At 39.7% G+C, this 14907-nt stretch overlaps 1 protein-coding gene across 1 annotated transcript in view; it reads left to right on the top strand.

Annotated features, from left to right (window-relative positions):
• The window catches only part of LOC102694195 (MOB kinase activator 3B), a 53134-nt gene that overhangs the window by 24135 nt on the left and 14092 nt on the right, over positions 1-14907 (top strand). The window lies entirely within an intron of this gene.

Raw genomic sequence — 14907 nt, 5'->3', positions numbered from 1 at the left:
CCCTTCTGTGCCTGACCTGTTGGAGTCTGTGTTGGCAAATAATGACCATTTGATGTCACTCAGAAAGGTTGTGCTCTTCAGTGGTGAAGTGGATCAGGAATTCCGTGAAGCACTTTGATCTTTCTGGGTGAAAAGCCTTTTAAAATGCAAGAAATTAATTGTTGTTGTTTTACAACAGCTGGAATGCAGGCAAACAATGGATAGGAGGAGTGCTAAGGCATTGAAACTCTTAGCAGTGTCAGCAGAAAAGGATTAAACAGGCAGCCAGCTGGCATTCCTCTGGAAACTGCAGTTTACTTGTTTGTTGCAGAGCACTGTTGTAGGACACAGCAGAAACATGTCCAGATCGCTCCAGACGCCCTCTACCTAACAGAGGCTGTGTGGCAACATTCCTGGTATTTTCTTTTGTTAGTTAGAGGATCAATTATCATCGTCCTCATCAGATTACACCCCGGAGTGTGACGTAATGTAGCACCTTAAAGGGCGCTTTGTGTAAATAAGTGAAGAAGAGATTCTCAGGAATCTCAGAGAACCTTCTCAGAAGTCCCCTAGGCACGGGAACTCAAGACTGCGCAGTGCTGAGAAACGTTATAGATATTCATGAAACTCTAATTAAAAAAATTGAGATGACCTGGTTAAACATTTATAACGCAAAAACATAAGATGCTATGGATTGGTTAATTAACAAAGTGATCCACCATTGTGTATTCTCTTCAAATTAATATGTATGCAAACCCTAAGATTAAGTAACTGGTAGCAGCAGTGACTTTGACTGCGCGTTATGTTTGCCAGTCTCTCTCATCGGCTCTTTTCTTTTCGGCCGATTCCTCCTTACAGAACTCATCCAGGCTTATGGCACCTCACTTCCTGTCCTGCCGTACTTTTTCAATGAGGTTAAGGTTTGGAGTTCGTCTTGGCCGTTTCAAAACGTGACATTTATTGCTCTTCTGCTGTTCTGTTGTATATCTGTTGGTATATTTAGGATCACTGTTCAGTCTCGTGACCCACTGTCATCTGAATTACAGCTGAGGATGACCTGACATTCTCCTCCAGAATGGGCCGATGCCAAGCAGAATTTATGGTTGTGTCAATGCTGGCAAGCCAGCAGCTTCAAACCATGGATCTCGCACTAGCATACTTGACTGTTGGGATGAGTTTGTTCTGTTGGATGGTTTTTGCTGCAAACTATGTTTCTTATTGTGGCCAGGAAATTAACCTTTTGACTCATCTGTCTACAGAACATTCTCCCAGTTGTCTCGTGAATCGTTCAGGTGCACCTTGGCAGCGTTCTTTTTAGTGAGCAACCGTTTCTTCCTGGCTATCCTGCCAGGAAAACCATTCCTGGTTCAGTCTTTTGCTGATGGTTGAGGTACAAACACTGACTTTAGCAGGCGCGAGTTGACAGATCCCTAGAATCTGGGGTTTGTCCTGGGTGGTTTTCTGAGTTACACTCAGGGAGATCCTTGCACTGGTCCTGGATTGAGTTTTCAAGGTCTTGAATATTTTCCGTTTGTAGACTGACAGTGGACGGAGCTTCAAATTTACTTCATTTGAACTTTTTTTGTTGCCTTAGTAGAATCCATCATCTATCGTTGTGCATGTGGAGATTGCTTTACATTTAATCCACAGCAAGAGGGGGCAGAACAACTACAACATTCAAAACCAAGTGGTTCATGATCATTTTTCATCTGTGCCATGTACTGTATATGTAATAGAAGCAGAGAGGCAAGATCTTTCATGTTCAAGGTGAGCATTGCATAATCTCTAGACATATCAATTACTGTACATGAGACAGATACCACTTCACTGCTGAGTCTGTAAGCTAAGATTCAAGACTTTTCTTTTCCTTTTAGCATGGAATAAACTGCTCCTCTGAGGCCTACACATGCTGACACAGCTCCCTGCCCAAGCTTCTACAAAGGAAGAGAGTTTATATACTACAAGTGTATATAACACAGCTTTAACTAGTAAACATCGTGATTGTTGTGTTTTCAAACATTTGAAAAGACCTTATCAATACAGTCCAGTTAAGACTCGTGCCACCAAAGAGCTATGGTACCTGGCCAAAAGAGGAAAAGGCTTTGCTGTGCTCCATTTCTCTGTCCAGTTCACCTGAACAGCGCAATGTTTTAACTCGCTTTTCATATTCGCCATGTAAAATCTCATATTTGTTTTTGTATGCTAAAGGTTTTTTTTTTACTTAAAAGAAAGGTATTGATTCAAGCTTCACACTGAACTGATGTGCCAGGAACGAGTGTTCACAGCTATGTTCTTTGTAGTGGTTGTTAATTTTAGCTGCTGCTCGAGGCTGATGGTGTTAGTTGTCCATGCATGAGGAACTTCAGGCTAATTAATTAAGTTCTGTCAAAACATTTTCTCATTTGCTGGTTTTTGAATCTGTGAATGGTGAAGTCGTCCACCAGTGACCACCACTGATTATGACTGTCTTAGGTCCTGGATTGTAAATGGTCTTGCTGTGTTGAAAGCTTCCAGTTCAGAGCTATTTCAGGACTGCCATTACATTGCAAGACATTAATGTTTAAACATTGTATTAAGGATTAAAGATTAAACATGGATTAAAATGGGTCAGGGTAATAGAAATACCATTTCTAAGTGAAAAATGACTCTTCTAAAATTAACATTTCTTCTTCTGGGCCTTCTAGATACTATTGCTACTTCTGTATACTCTGCTGGGAGAATTCATCTTAACTGTTCAGCGCCATCCAGAAATTACCCAGAAATATTTAACATTAATTAGGCCTATCAAGTGCATTGCCAGTGATGATTGGAAATTTCTCTTTATTTCCTGTTAGGATAGAAGCGAACACTCAGACTTTATCTTAGACTCTTATAGCTATGTTGCATTTGAAAATAAAACAAATAAAAAGAAAGCACTGATGAATCACAGTATCCCCAAAGGTGTTTTAATAAACATGTTACAATGGTGATGTTTGATATGTATTTTTACTATTAAGAGAGGTAGTGATACACTGTGTGGAATGGCATATCAGTACACCAGGGAGCTGGCTCAATGGACAAGCTGTACAGGTTTAATTCTACACTAAAAAGTACAAAGAAGACAAAAAGAAACAACGTTTCTTGAAGTCCATATGTTGAATTCAGTCCAGTTGCCCTCATTTAGATCACCTGTTCAGGTGATGGCACGGGCTATGTTGCAGTAAGTCCTCCAAAAGTATAAATCCTGCTAGAATTTTTGTTGTAGGTATGATTTACCATAAAATAACCACCCATGTAAATGATAGATCACTTCTGCAAAACCTGTATTGTATTGTATTGTATTTTAGTGTATTTTAGTTGGTTGGAAAATTGCTTTTTTTTTTGCAATAAATTAGATGAAGTATGTATAAAACATGTTGCCTTGTATGTGCCGGTTTCTTGAAAATATTTAAAATACAGCAGCAAAAACCGCTTGGTCTAAAGCATGTTGACAATGTAATAGGGCTGCTTTCGTGTCATTTGAAGTTTTGTTGTGTCGTTCTGAATTGCAGACAGTGATGGGAACATGGTGCTACACACACACTTAAATGTTGCCTCTTTTGTGATGTAAATCGGAGGTTGTGCATGTTACCTTGCACTTGTTAGTTTCATTGTGGTTTCAAATGTACTTATCATTGCTCATTCATTGTAACCCCGAAATGAAAAAAATAGCATTGCAGCTCGCCTTTAAATAGTTTACAGGTCTAGTTTACTTTTGTGGAGGTACCAGAGTTTTGTGTTGGTGCACTCGATGTACAAGACTCGATGTAGGTTGAGTTTTTCAGGTTTGATGAACATTAAAAACAAAAAAACAGACAATGTCTAAGAGCAGCTGAGCAAGAGCTCCAGCATCGTATCAGATGGTTTCACTGTCATCAGTTCCTGCCAAGATAATGCAGCTGTGCACTTTGAGGTAAACTCCTACTGAACACTGAAATAGTCTTTCTTTATAATTTTACTGTTTAACAATGTACTTGAGCTGGCAAAATACTATATTTATGTAGGTATGCTATGGGAAGGAAAAGTTTGAGAAACACTGGCTTGTTATACAATATATGTTATATATATACTGTACAGAAAAACCGCCCACTGTTTTGTGGGATCAGTTAAGAATGTAAAGATTGTCTCTTCACATTCTAAATTACAGTTTTATCTGATCAGAAACACTTTTCATTAAAAAGCCACGTTATTGACTGTAATACTATGCAATTGTACTGGCTGTAATACTGTATCCCGTCGGTTCTGAACATGAGAGTTTGTTACCTTACTTGCAACTACTACTCTAGAGGCTAAAGTGGCTGTTGCACTAAAGACATGCTATAAGAACAGCCAGGTTTTGGTTTCTTGAAAACCATTTTGAGGATATAGTTTTTTACTTTGATCAAGGCTTGGAAATTGTCTCGCTAGGCAATTCGTTTTTTATGGCACTGATATTTGTTCAGGAAAGGTGATTTTCACAAAAATGAGGAAGTTGCAGAGAGAAAAAAGTTCATAGTGTCAATCGTGCCTGGGCAACAAAAATGAGAGCTGTCTTGTTTTACCTGTCTTTAACCAGGTAAGACAAAAATACTATTGTGTAGCTCCTCTTGCATTCCCTGCATGCCTTAGCGGTTTCTAGTTTTCGCTCAGATTTTTTTTTTCAGGTTTGTTGGACGATCTGCATTTTTAATAGAACATTTTCTAAAATCTAGCAGTTCATTTTGCTGGCATGATGGAGAGGGCGAGCAAAATTAGCTGGAAACAATGCACACCGTAGCCTCCTAAGAGTATTGTGTTCTATGGGCCATCAAATCCTGAGAAGGAATTACAGTGCTGTCCACTGAAAGACTTTTTATTCTCTTTGTATGAGGTGTTTATTTTAATCGTTGTTAAAGACTGATTAACTGGGGAAGGAGCTTGTGATTGGACTCCGTGATCCAGGTGTTGCCGTGACCAGGAATCCACTAGGGCCGGGCTGGGATGAGCAGGATGTTCTCTGTGTTCCATCACACAGTGACTCCTGAGACTTCCCGAGCATCTGCATAGCTGCTACTGTATGTCATCACCAAGAGACATGCCATTCCTCCAGTGAGCACCGACTGTCTCAATCTTTTTGAGCAGTACAGGAGTTGTCAAAGAGCCTCAGAAGAACAGGCTGTTCTAAATTGGGTGGATGTTCAGTGGATTAGTGTGTAAGCAGGTTAAGATGCAGATTTGACTTGAGCCTGCTTGGCTGAAAGGAAGACAGCCTGGCCATAAAGACAAAACTCTGAAAAAGGGTATTCATTACTCATACTTCCTGTGTACTTAGTTGGGTGTGGTAGAGGGCTAGCCTATCATCTTTGATTGTAAGTAATAAAGTCCATTAACCATGCAACGTTTAAGGAATAAATTACAGTTACCACTTGATTTTCACCAGGTGTGCTTTGTCACACTCTTATTCTTGTGTTAGATTTTAGTCATGATAACTAAAAATGTTTTGCCTCTTAAGAGCCTCCCCTTAAGAAAAGCAAATCATCTAGAAACAAAAGTGTTTTTTATTCCATTTAAATTGTAAGCAGTCGCGCTGATCTCTAATAATGAATGCTCGAGTAGACAATCCTATTATTATGGTTTGGACTGGGTACTTATTATAATTCTTGAAATGGAGAAGTCCCAGACACAAAATAATATTAATAAAAGGACTGGGAAATGTTGATCCCAGTGTTCTGTTCATCATTCTGTATACTTCTAAATATAACAGCAAAGCTTCAGGGCAGCTAGAGTTTTATAACTGAATGTATGCAGCCTTTTTATTGCAGAAGGTCCCAGAGTAGTTTATGCTTAGGAGGGTACTCACTTCATCTGCTACTGAAACTCAGGACCCACCTAAGCAGCTATTACAGTACATCCTAAACATGGTCAGTTTGTGACATTTATAAGGGTGGGCTGTTGGCACATGATTATATTCCCTGTACTTAAGTGCTGCCCTTTACATTTTAACCAGTGTAAATTATGTTAAATAATGATGTTGGAGTTTTAGGAACGCTGCATGTTATTTAAAAATAATCGGTATGCTGTGACATTATTATGTAATGGGCAAATAACTGTATTGATCTGATGCATTCCAAATTAAGTCAATCAGCCCCGAACTCCCAAATTAAGCCAAAGCAAATGATTCCAGAGGAGAAAGAAGAATAATAGGAATCAATGGTATTAGTGAATACTTTCAGTAAGCTTTTTTGGTATGATGCCAAAGTCCTCATGTCTAGCTGTCATACTGCTCATAATGATGGAAATAATGGAAAATTACATTACCAGCTGGTACAGGCGGGTTAACGTCATTTTTTCTTTCTTTTTTTTCTGGAGAGAGTGCTTCAGAGGATATCGAGTTTATTTTCAAGCAGAATGTAGGCACTTCTTTTGGATTATTTTGCCCATTGGATCCGACCAGAGGACACAAGTGGTAAAAGTGCAGAAGTGCATTTACAGCATTTACAGCCGATTCACTCCTGTCCCGTTTAGAACAGGAGGCCCGTCTTCACCCAGAGGGTCGTGAGAGCATTCGATAGAACAAGCTACCCAGCCAGCAGCCAGCCAGTATCTGCGAGCCTCCGACTTCAGACAATTTCTGGTTTTCTTGCATCAACGGTACATAAACGCATGTCTTGTGTGCAGTTTTCAGTGTAGAATGATGAAGGATGGAAAGCCTTTCTTGGAGACATCTCTTAGGGCAGAGTTGACGGCCTCTGATTCTGGGTGGAAGAATATATAGAGTGAATTTAACTGTCAGTTCCGGTTTTCTTTGGCAAATGAATGGATTAATGGCCAGTGAACCTTTTTCGTTTCTAAATGCCAAATTAAGATGTTGTGTTCTGTGTGATTTCCTGCCGATGGTTTTCTTTAATAATAATAATGTTTTTTGCTCATTTTGTGTAGAAAAGAAAATTATTCCATTTCTCCTTTACAAACTACCTGCATAGATATCTTTGATAGTAGTAGTAGTAGTAGTAGTAGTAGTAGTAGTAGTAGTAGTAGTAGTAGTAGTACTAATATTGTCCATTATGCAAATTTATTAATCACAGATGAGTTATGGATCATAATAATTTCAAGATTTTTTTTCTTTGAATGCTCTGAACAGTGATCTCTTTCATAAAATGCAGTCTTCATAACTATCACTTCCACATTTTGATGTTGCTTTTTAACTTTTGAACTAGACAGTGTAAACGCTGTACACACACTTTAGGGTAAATAAACCTTTGTTCTGTGTAAAACATATCTTAGTGAGACATTTAGTTGCCTGATCTGAAACTGAGCATAAGTAATAAAATAAGAGCATCAGCAGCTGCAGATGAACATGAGTCCGCTTATTAAATAAGTCTGTTTAAAAACTGATTCAAGTTAAAGCCTGATATATGATTATGCAACTGCATTGTGCTGTTGTAGCTATTTATAGTTGGTATGTAGTGTCTGGAAAAGAAAAACAGCACAGGGATGTGTCTGCACAAACAGTTCAGAGTCTGACTCTAGTCTGAAAAAAATGCAGGTCATCCTGAATCTGTAATTAACACTAACTGTATCATTTGGTCTTCACACTTGGCCAGTCTGGTTCTACTCCAGTGTGAATTGAAGTTGTAGCTCTACTTGCAGGTTTAAAATACGAGAACATGTTTAAAAAAAGTTAGTGTGTCACCTCAAATACTGAAGCCCTGTACTTTCTCACAAGAATGCAATAATAAATGTAACACGCACAAGTACTGTTGTTGGGAATCAAAGATGGCATTTATACTTTTTCTTGGATCTGCTCAGTAGCAACTACTTCTATACCATCTCTACAAGGATAGTTTTGCTCACAATATGTAGATGCCTATCTGGATTGTCATTTCAGTAATGCCAGAACTGAAACCTAGTTTGTCTGAGACCAAGGACATGCTTAGAGGCTATGCAATTTATGATCAATATGTCAGCTTTTACTTTCATTTGTTATGTAAACACACTGAAAACCATTTGAAAGAACTACCCAGCATAATGTTGTGAAAGAGGGCAGAACAAAGTAGAATTGTCAGCTCTGAATAAAAGAAATCAATATAGCAAGCAGATTTCAGAAATAAATGACACCTCTGTTTGGCAAATTACTGTCAATGATGTACCAGTGTAATAAAATGTACATTAATTAAAAAAATGTAATCAAGGGTACGATAAAGAATATTTACATACTGTATCTATATGGAATGTGGACCAGTTAGTTCCTGCTAGTACAAATAATAATTCCTTACACTTATATAGCGCTTTTCTGGATACTCCAATCTAAGCACTTTCCAGGTAATGGGGACTCCCCTCCCCCACCACCAGTGTGCAGCCCCACTTGGATGATGCAACGACAGCCATAGTGTGCCAGTACCTTCACCACACACCAGCTATCAGTGGGGAGGAGAACAGAGTAATGAAGCGAATTCAAGATGGGGATTATTAGGAGGCCATGATTGGTAAGGGCCAATGGGAAATTTGGCCAGGACGCCGGGAATACACCCCTACTCTCTTTGAGAAATGTCCTGGGATTTTTAATGACCGCAGAGAGTCAGGACCTCGGTTTTACGTCTCATCTGAAGGACTGCGCCTGTTTACAGTATAGTGTCCCAGTCACTATACTGGGGCAATAGGACCCACATAGACTGCAGGGTGAACGCCCCCTGCTGGCCCCACTAACACCTCTTCCTGCAGCAACCTTAGCTTTCCCCAGGAGGTCTCACATCCAGGTTCCTCCGTGGGTTGCCAGTTAGGAGTTGCAGGGTGATATGGCTGCTGGCTATTAGCAGCCAATTTTGTGTGAGTAGGTGTCCTGATAACCAAAAACCGCAGAAAGAACAAACGTGTCCTGAAGGAGAAGAGGGATGGGAGCCTCTCTGGCTCTAACTGGCAGAGTCCCAGAATTAGTGTGTCACATGTTCAGTTTTTACATGGTGAAACACTGGGGCTGTATACACTCCTTTTCATTCAGAAGTGACAACCTGGCCGCTGCCGCAGAGAGGGGGTTTAGCAGGCTAGCCCAGGGAGGAGAGGAGGTCAGGAATTCCAGGCAGGCCGTGTCTGGAAAGCTACAGATTCAGGAACCTGGGATACGGACACAGAGACCATGGGGGGCTGGGGGCAAGGTACCGCAACTGGGGTCTGGCTCGTGATTTACCAGGGCTTTGATCCCGTCTTTCAGTTTCCTGGTAGGAAGGAAGTCAAGAGTGCTGCCTGCTGTAATACACCCTCCCCCGCTCTGCATTCCTTTCTCTCCCCTCCGGACAGACGTTTTCCTCAGCCTGGCACGTGGAGTCTGCCGTGACACTGTCAGGGCAAACAAGGAGAAAACACACCCTTTAAATACTTAATGGGAGAGAGGCTGGTTTCCGGATATTATAAAGGTTGTTGTGTAAATAAAGGCAACAGTAAAGCACTCTTCATAATTACTTTTTTCTTATTAAAACCAATATTTGCACAATTTCTTGCTCATACATGTTTGAGTCAATTCCTTCCTTTTTCTCCTTAACAATACTGAAAACAATAGGTGTTTGCTTGAAAATCACAGCCTTTTAGCTTTTTATGTGACATAATGTGCCCATGGTGGTGTGCATGCAGTAGATTGGGAACAACAGTACAAAAGATTCCCATTGTCCTCATTTCACACTATCACGCTATCATATCCACTTTGTGTGCGGTTAAATGTTACAGATACAGTCAACTCAAGAATTATTGGCACCCTTCATGAAATTGAGCAAAAATGATTGTATAAAATGAAAAATACACATACAGATTCAAATTTTCTGCTCAAACGTTTGGGGAAAACCAAAGATCTTTCAGCTGAAAAGAGACAGATGGTTGCCGACCTTCACAGAGCAGGTGACGGATGTAAGAAAATACATAAACAGTTGAAAATCCCACTAAGCACAGTCGGGGCAATAATCAGAAGGTTTCAAAAAGTCTGGAACAGTTGCAGATTTGCCAAGAAGAGGGCACATGTGCATATTGCCCCCACTCACAGTGAGGAAGATGGTGATGGAGGCAGAGAAAAATCCAAGGATCACAGTTTCAGAACTGTACAGTTTAGTGGAATCTTGGGGTTATCGAGTTTCAAAACAGACGCCACCTCCGTGTCAACAAGCTCTTTGGAAGGGTTGCGCGAAAGAAGTCCTTGCTGAGCACCTGAACTTTGCCAAGCGTTGTCGGAACTACGATTCTACAGTTGGAATTGTGCGATGTGATCTGATGAACTTTTTGGCTGTGCACACCATCGGCATGTTTGGTGACAAAAGAGGACTGCATAAAAGGAAAAGCACCTGATACCCACAGTAAAATATGGTGGTGGATCATTGATGCTTTGGGGCTGTTTTGCTGCTGGTGGTCCAGGGGCTCTTGTTAAGATCGATGAATTACCAGGATATTTTAGCGCAAAACCTGGTTGCTTCTGCCAGCAGGTTGAGACTTGGCCATACAGTAGATGGACCTTTCAACAAGACAATGACCCCAAATATACATCAAAATCAACACTGAAATGGCTGGGGAAGACAAAATCAATGTTTTGCAATGGCCATCCTATTGAAAACCTGTGGTCTGAGTTGAAGAGGACAGTCCACAAGCCTATCGAGGATCTTGAAATGTTCTGCATGGAGGAGTCATCCCAGATCCCTCCAAAAGTGTGCTCCAACCTAGTCACACTTAACAGGAAGAGGCTCAGTGCTGTTATCCTCTCAAGTGGAGGCTTCACCAAATATTAATTGTAGGGGTGCTGATAATTGTGAAACTATGTTTTGGTACTACTCGATAAAATGTGTTGTGTTTGAAAAATTGTGTTAAAATAAAAGTATACCGCATCCCCATATGTTTGCCCAAAATATGAGTCCCTATATGTGTTGATTATTTTATACATTCATTTTTGCTCAATTTCACGAACGGTGCCGATTTATTCTTGAGTTGACTGTATGTGCGTCAGCTCTTTGACCACACGAGTCCTCCATGGTTGTTTACTTGTCAGAAGAAGTCAGGTCTATTTTTGAAGACTGGTGGGTGATCCTGTTCACACTTTAACCTTTTAACAGAACTACTTTTAACTGACTCGTAAACAGGCTGGGTGGGACGACCAGCTTCTTTTCATTTGTAACTTTTGTTGTTATACTTGTGAAGCTAGACTTGGGACTAGAACTCAGGATCTGCTGTTTCAGTTATGAATTTCCCATCATACTTATTTGCAAAGGAATCCGTTATGTGTATTTGTTTTGTAATTTCATGGAATCTGCAGCAATAATGGCCTCTGATTGAGAATATTCTATGGCACACTGGGACACAACCTTTGACCCCTCTAAAAACCTGGAATTCACACAGAGGGGAACTCCTAGTGCAAAATCACCAGGCTCCATACTTGAAGTCCTGAGCCCTGCAAAAAATCAAAGACAGCATCTTTCAAGGCTGAGTGGAATGACATACTGTAAATTGATACAACGCCAATGAAACGACTTCCACATCCTAAAAGAACTGAAACAAATAAAGCTCTTAACCCATAGCTTTTTCCCCCGTTTGGAAATCCCGTGGGATTAACATGTTAATATACTACATTCCTTCCCTTACATAAGTGAGACAGAATCTGTTCTGGGTAATCTTTGCACATATTTGCATGTTGATGGTATCATTTTGTATACAGCAGGTCACAATACAGGCAGGACAGAAGGGCAGAGCGTTCAGAGCCTGCTGTAAGGTGGTTTGTTATATTTCTGAAATGCTCGTACTGTAGAAAGACTGGGAGACCTTGGAGCATTGTTACATTGCACTAAGAGAATTTTTTAAATATGTAGGTAAATGGATTGATGAGAAGTTTTCTTTTATTCATGGTTCCTACATTTGGCTCTTCATTAGGATTTTTGTATTTAACAGGTAATGTTAGTAACTGTTGGTACTTTTCTACGGATTATTGTGGTTATGATTTATCAATTTAATGCTGTATCTTTGCACAGTAGGTATACATTTTAATGAATGTGGCATATTTGTTCTTGTGTGGTCCCCTGACAAAACTCTGAACAACGCATTTAAATGTAGTCAGGTTCAAACTGTTCGACAACATCCAATTTTTCCATTGGTATTGCTTTTTAGGTTTAAGATTGCAAAATGCCCACAGCCACCTTAACTACACACACTGAAAGACAACGCAACAGAATAGTGAAAATGTAACCTGTTACTCAGAGTTATCGCTTTCTGTTACCGGGACACAAACACATGTAGATGAATTATCGACTGCATTTCAACTCCTAATGAAAATGGCCTTCACTTTCAATATTTTTGAAATAGCTTCAGTTTTAGATAAACTAATTTGGTAGTTCCTCAAATTTTTTACTTTCTGCCATCCTATATTAATAAATGTTATATATGCAGTAGCTCCCAACCCATTAAATAAAGGGCACCTGTTGTGTCCTGGTTGTTCTCGTGATCACCAGTACTTGCTTGTTTAGACTTTTGCTGACCTTTTCCTGTTTTCAGAAACACTTAACTTCAGGAATATTGTTGCCAACAATGTCAGCATGCAGAACACGCATTGCTGTCTCAGTTGAAGAGATAGCTGCCCCAGGTTGCTGCTGGAAGAGGTGTTAGTGGGGCCGGCAGGGGGCGCTCACCCTGCAGTCCATGTGGGTCCTAATGCCCCAGTATAGTGACGGGAACACTATACTGTAAACAGGCGCCGTCCTTCGGATGCGACGTAAAACCGAGGTCCTGACTCTCTGTGGTCATTAAAAATCCCAGGGCGTTTCTCGAAAAGAGTAGGGGTGTAACCCTGGCGTCCTGGCCTAATTTCCCATTGGTCCTTACCGATCATGGCCTCCTAATAATCCCCATCTTGAATTGGCTTCATTACTCTGTTCTCCTCCCCACTGATAGCTGGTGTGTGGTGAGCGTACTGGCACACTATGCCTGCTGTCGCATCATCCAGGTGGGGCTGCACATTGGTGGTGGTGGAGGGGAGTCCCCATTACCTGTAAAGCGCTTTGAGTGGAGGGTCCAGAAAAGCACTATATATAAGTGTAAGCAATTATTATTTTTTCTTCTAAGCAGCACTCACTATATAATCAATGCGAGACGAAATGACACAGAAAGACGATGTACCATAAACTCCCACAATGATAATTATTTTTCATTATGTTTCCTTTTGCAGATGTCCAGTTACATTTCAACTAACGCACTGGAATGAGAGGATTTCTGAAACACAGAAATTAGTACAGGATTGATACCAATTGCGGATCCTATTCAAACAGAGCTGAGAGCAAATTTAAATATACTCATCAGAAAGAAAACCGAAATCAGTTAGACTGCAATTAAGGACTCATTTGTAACCAAATCCAGAAGATACAGTTATTCTGGATCTTGACAATTATATTGGAATATTTAATCATTTTTGCTTCATGCAAAACACTTTGTATGGCAGAACTGTATTGTTATACCAAGATCATATTGTAAACAGGTAATAATAATAATAATTATACATGCATATTAAATTTAAAAGTATCAAAATGAAAAAAGTAATTTACCAGACGTACTGTATAGGTTCAGATTTGTCTATGCTTAGAAATGCTAAAATAATGCACATCTTTTTAGTGAAGAATGATGCAAGAAAGAATTTGTGATCACTCTTATTATTCTTGTCAGTTCAGTAATGATTGCTACAAAAGAGTTTCTGTTACAAAATGTTCTTTGACTCATGTGGTGTTTTACTAAAGCCTTAAGAATGTACTTCTTGGGAAAGTTAATGCAAACCATGAGCATCTTCAGCATACATGAAATACTCAGATTGTCAGGTTTAAGTAGTCCAACAGATTAGTTACTGATGGGGATTTTAGAGATACCAGGCACAGTTTCTGCTCTATGAACTAAATGGAAATAGCAGTGTGTCAGCAGGCCAGGAAACTCTCAGGGCATGAAAAGACTGCCACACAGCACACTGTGGTCTGCTTTTCCTTTGGGATTAAGGGACAGTCTTCAAGCTGTCAGCATTTCTGGTGTCCAAGACAGGAACTTCATCCACCAAGCTTAACCAGCAGGGTAGGGTGTCCCTTTCTTTTTATTGCCTTGCAACCTAGTAGTTGTTAATGGTCCCTGTTGCTGGGTTAGTCTGAAGGGAGGCTGCTTCATCGTCAAGTAGTCCAGTGCCTACTGGCCCCCTGGTGGCCGCTGGAGAATGTACACAAATGAATTGCCTCTACTGCCTTGCTAACAGTAATGTTTCTCATTAAAATATACACTCTAAAGGAAAAAAAGAACAGTTAACTCTTACATATCTAACACAAAATATGTTGCATTCTTTAGCTAAAAAGGGACGGTAGACTCCATGATCTAATCAAACCTTTTAAGTAATGCTGTAATATAGGACAAATACCATATTCCATGCACATAGTACCATGAACAATTTGAATTAATTGATGACAATAATAACACTGATAAACTAGCATAGACATACTTGTAAAAATAAATTAAAAATTATTTTGATTTTTTGAATGTTTTTTGCTTTGATTTAACAACATTTGTATAATGTGAGATTTACTTAAATGTCAAGATGGACATTTCCTACATTTTATCTGGCATAGAGTCTGCATTTTCATAGTCCATTTCAGTAACAAAGTGCTTTTGTAAGGAAACAATCCTTTTTAGTTCAACACCACGCCCCACCTACTGGAGACCACACAGCCACTCAAAGACAATAACAGTCATTTCATCAAATTATTTTCATCTTTTCAAAGGTTTATTGGTTCTGTAGAAGCTATGACTTTGCTGTTAGTTCTGAAGCACTTTATTCATGAACTGAAAAGATTATATGATTTAAAATATTACAAAACGGGCTGACAGTGCTCCCATATTTCCATAGGTTTCCTAATATGTTGTTATGCAATTCTGATGAGCATTTTGATGCATTCCTTCTCAGACAATGAAAGT

Source organism: Lepisosteus oculatus, chromosome 3 (genome assembly GCF_040954835.1).
Source record: "Lepisosteus oculatus isolate fLepOcu1 chromosome 3, fLepOcu1.hap2, whole genome shotgun sequence".
NCBI classification, from domain to species: Eukaryota; Metazoa; Chordata; class Actinopteri; order Semionotiformes; family Lepisosteidae; genus Lepisosteus; species Lepisosteus oculatus.
The sequence above is the reverse complement of the archived record's forward strand: the minus strand, read 5'-3'. Positions and strand labels throughout refer to the sequence as shown.